The sequence below is a fragment of the Schistocerca nitens genome, chromosome 10 (assembly GCF_023898315.1).
Source record: "Schistocerca nitens isolate TAMUIC-IGC-003100 chromosome 10, iqSchNite1.1, whole genome shotgun sequence".
Lineage (NCBI taxonomy): Eukaryota > Metazoa > Arthropoda > Insecta > Orthoptera > Acrididae > Schistocerca > Schistocerca nitens.
This window is the reverse complement of record NC_064623.1, coordinates 186855086-186860031: the sequence shown is the minus strand read 5'-3', so window position 1 is coordinate 186860031 and position 4946 is coordinate 186855086. Positions and strand designations below refer to the sequence as shown.

Genomic DNA, 4946 nt, shown 5'->3' with positions numbered 1-4946 from the left:
CAGTGCACAGAAAGGGAGCAGGAAACGGATTGAAAGTTAACGGGTTGGAGGGTATGTGATGTTACTGCAATATCGAGTCAAACTTCGCACTTGTAAGTGTGACGTTGCACCCCGTGTGGCCTTTGCGCATGCGCTGATCCGGTTGGGGAGGTTGTCATAAAGCAGCTGTATCCTCTCCTTTGACAAGCTGCCCCGTCTCTGTTCTAATTGGTGCTCGGTATTTTTGATACTGGGGCTGGGATGAGACTGCCGTCCGAGCTGGTCGCAAGAATGCTCTCTTGAGAACCGATCTCGAGATTTTGCTGGCCACGCGAATATCTCAAAATCACGCAGACAGTTCGAGGAGACACATGCCATGTCCTGTTGAGAAATGGTACCAATTCACAGTCGCATGAGACGTAACACGTGAGGACGCAGGGTTTCCCTGTGTCATCCTGCCACCACTAGACTGGCATCTGCCGGAGCACGGTATTACTGTCCAATGCGTAGGCTGCCGTCGACAACACAGCACAAACGGCTGCTTTTTCTTGTGTACATTAATGACCGCTCGTATGTTACACTGCCAGATACTAGTTTTATTTTGTTTGCAGATGATACAAACATTGCAATAAGTAGCCAGTCAAGTACAGATTTAGAAATGACTGCTAATCAAATTTTCACTGGCGTTAATAAATGGTTTAAAGCTAATTCACTGTCATTAAACTTGGAAAAGACCCACTATATGCGGTACAGAACCTGTAAGAGATTTCCTTCCAGCATGTGTTTAACATGCGAACACATGCTGACTGAAGAGGTTGACAGTGTGACATTTCTGGGATTGCAATTCGATAATAAATTCAGTTGGTTCAAATGGTTCAAATGGCTCTGAGCACTATGCGACTTAACTTCTGAGGTCATCAGTCCTCTAGAATTTAGAACTACTTAAACCTAACTAACCTAAGGACATCACACACATCCATGTCCGAGGCAGGATTCGAACCTGCGACCGTAGCGGGCGCTCGGCTCCAGACTGTAGCTCCTAGAACCACGCGGCCATTCCGGCCGGAAATTCAGTTGGGAAGAGCATACCACAGAATTGGTGAAGCGCCTGAACAAGTCTATATTTTCAGTGAGAATGATATCAGCTGTAGGAGATATAAGTATAAAAAAGCTTGCAGAATTAGCTTAATTTCATTCTATTATATCATATGTGTTCATATTTGAAGACAGTAACTTGTTTTCGAAAGAACAATTACTGCTGATGACCGTGCAGCTGTTCCCTGGAATAAATTATGACTAACTGACAACCTCAGCTGCCGACAGGTGTTGTTGTTATACCTCGATGTGGGCAGCTGAAAATGTGTGTCCCGACCGGGACTCGAACCCGGGATCTCCTGCTTACATGGCAGACGCTCTATCCATCTGAGCCACCGAGGACACAGATGAATAGCGCGACTGCAGGGACTTATCCCTTGCACGCTTCCCGTGAGACTCACATTCACAACTGTCCACAATTCTACATATGTATTGTACCACATTTGCCCACCCACTCATTACTCGCGCACGCTTTGGCGATTCCCGTAAGAGTTTGGGCAACCTGTGCGCATTCGCACAGACGAAGGTCAATGGCTGGGTAGCCTTTAACTATATATTTGAAGACAGTAACTTGTTTTCGAAAGAACAATTACTGCTGATGACCGTGCAGCTGTTCCCTGGAATAAATTATGACTAACTGACAACCTCAGCTGCCGACAGGTGGTGTTGTTATACCTCGATGTGGACAGCTGAAAATGTGTATACCTCGATGTGGACAGCTGAAAATGTGTAGAGGTATAACAACAACACCTGTCGGCAGCTGAGGTTGTCAGTCTTAATTTATACACTCCTGGAAATGGAAAAAAGAACACATTGACACCGGTGTGTCAGACCCACCATACTTACTCCGGACACTGCGAGAGGGCTGTACAAGCAATGATCACACGCACGGCACAGCGGACACACCAGGAACCGCGGTGTTGGCCGTCGAATGGCGCTAGCTGCGCAGCATTTGTGCACCGCCGCCGTCAGTGTCAGCCAGTTTGCCGTGGCATACGGAGCTCCATCGCAGTCTTTAACACTGGTAGCATGCCGCGACAGCGTGGACGTGAACCGTATGTGCAGTTGACGGACTTTGAGCGAGGGTGTATAGTGGGCATGCGGGAGGCCGGGTGGACGTACCGCCGAATTGCTCAACACGTGGGGCGTGAGGTCTCCACAGTACATCGATGTTGTCGCCAGTGGTCGGCGGAAGGTGTACGTGCCCGTCGACCTGGGACCGGACCGCAGCGACGCACGGATGCACGCCAAGACCGTAGGATCCTACGCAGTGCCGTAGGGGACCGCACCGCCACTTCCCAGCAAATTAGGGACACTGTTGCTCCTGGGGTATCGGCGAGGACCATTCGCAACCGTCTCCATGAAGCTGGGCTACGGTCCCGCACACCGTTAGGCCGTCTTCCGCTCACGCCCCAACATCGTGCAGCCCGCCACCAGTGGTGTTGCGACAGGCGTGAATGGAGGGACGAATGGAGACGTGTCGTCTTCAGCGATGAGAGTCGCTTCTGCCTTGGTGCCAATGATGGTCGTATGCGTGTTTGGCGCCGTGCAGGTGAGCGCCACAATCAGGACTGCATACGACCGAGGCACACAGGGCCAACACCCGGCATCATGGTGTGGGGAGCGATCTCCTACACTGGCCGTACACCGCTGGTGATCGTCGAGGGGACACTGAATAGTGCACGGTACATCCAAATCGTCATCGAACCCATCGTTCAACCATTCCTAGACCGGCAACGGAACTTGCTGTTCCAACAGGACAATGCACGTCCGCATGTATCCCGTGCCACCCAACGTGCTCTAGAAGGTGTAAGTCAACAACCCTTGGCAGCAAGATCTCCGGATCTGTCCCCCATTGAGCATGTTTGGGACTGGATGAAGCGTCGTCTCACGCGGTCTGCACGTCCAGCACGAACGCTGGTCCAACTGAGGCGCCAGGTGGAAATGGCATGGCAAGCCGTTCCACAGGACTACATCCAGCATCTCTACGATCGTCTCCATGGGAGAATAGCAGCCTGCATTGCTGCGAAAGGTGGATATACACTGTACTAGTGCCGACATTGTGCATGCTCTGTTGCCTGTGTCTATGTGCCTGTGGTTCTGTCAGTGTGATCATGTGATGTATCTGACCCCAGGAATGTGTCAATAAAGTTTCCCCTTCCTGGGACAATGAATTCACGGTGTTCTTATTTCAATTTCCAGGAGTGTATGTGTTCATATTCTGGGATCACTCCTCAACCGAGCAAAAGTTTTTAGCGTGCAAAACCGTGTCATAAAATTCATTTGTGATGTAAATTCAAGATCATATAGAAACCTACTCAGGAAATCTTGTATACTAACAACTGCTACTCAGTATATTTGTTTCTGAATGAACCCCGCGCGGGGTAACCGTGCGGTCTAGGGCGTCTTGCCACGGTTCTCGCGGCTACCCCCGTCGGAGGTTCGAGTCCTCCCTCGCGCATGGGTGTACGTGTTGTCCTTAGCGTTAGTTAGTGAAAGTTAGACTAAGTAGCGTGTAAACTTAGGGACCGATGATCTCCGCATACGAACTTACCACAAATTAAAAAACAAAATTCTTAATGAACTTTGTTGCAAGTAATATATCTCTGTTACAAACCAATAGCTCAATACATAGTGTCAATATTAGGCAATCTACATAATGGCCTAAATTATCTTGGTCCGAAAATGCGTCCAATACTCAGGAATACTCATTTTCAATAAATTGTCAGCTACCACTAAAAACCTGGTTTCAGATAAAGCGTAGTTTAAACAGAGTTTTTGATAGGCAACTCCTTCTGTTCTATAGATTAATATCTTAACAGGGACTGTTAGACCAGCTTAAGTAAAAAAGTCTGTTCGATTTCAATTTTGACAGCACTTTGTCACAACGGTCAAGGTAAAGTATTTTATGTAAGATAAATTTATCTAAAGTGTATAACTATGTTTCATTCTGACAGTATAATAATTCTGTAAATATTAGCAGTTCCACTACGCTGTAATGTATTCACATGTTTTGACAATCTTCTGAAAAATGAGCAGGGTAGTGAGTATTATATTCAGATGTTTTATGTTTTATATATTTTAGATTTTCTGACTTGCTTCACATCCACGAGAATCATCTCATTTTTGGGTCTCTGGAGCGAAAACAATATAATCTAATCTAATCTCTGCATTTGGAGTGGCGCTATGGGCACGAAGCATGGAATGGCGTCGCATTGTGTTCAGTGGTGAGTTGGGGCTCTGCGCTATCCCTGATGATGACCATGGCGGTTATGTCAGCAACTCGGAGAGAGATTCCAGTCACCCAATTTTCTGGAGAGACACCGGTGTTACTCCCGGTTTCATGATGTGGGCAGCTATCCGGTATAACCCTGTGCCATGGTAGGGTGTGATTGGAGGAAACTCATTCAGAGAAACACTCAATATTCTTCGAAAAACACATTAAGAATTTCTTCTGTTGCAGTCTTTGTAGTGGCATTTATTACACCTATTGCCAAAAGTATTGAGCACCCTAGAAATTTTGCACGTTTGCGATACACAAAACAGTAAATAACATCTTTGGTTTGAAAAGTAGTTTGTAGTCATCGGAAAAGGCCATAAATAATGATACTCCTCAAAGCCAACAATAAAATATCTGCTGTAATGAAACGTGTCATTTGAACGTTTCTCGGCGTGCTAATCAGTTCGCTACATTCGCCCATTATGGACACATATCACTGATATAGTGCTATTTCGCTGTTTAGATCTGTGCCATCTGTGATACTGCTGCATTATGCCTACAAGAAACGATCTTTGTTCAGATAAACGAGCGCAGAGAAAGATTTTTGCATGAGCAAGGGAAATCGCAGGTGGGGATTTCCAGAACAGTGAAA

The 4946-nt window shown here is 46.9% G+C and overlaps 1 non-coding gene across 1 annotated transcript; it reads right to left on the bottom strand.

The window, feature by feature from the left end:
* Positions 1-1342: 1342 nt before the first annotated feature.
* Trnat-ugu (transfer RNA threonine (anticodon UGU)) lies at positions 1343-1417 on the bottom strand. The gene has a single exon. It is a non-coding gene; the product is annotated as a tRNA-Thr (tRNA).
* Positions 1418-4946: the final 3529 nt, after the last annotated feature.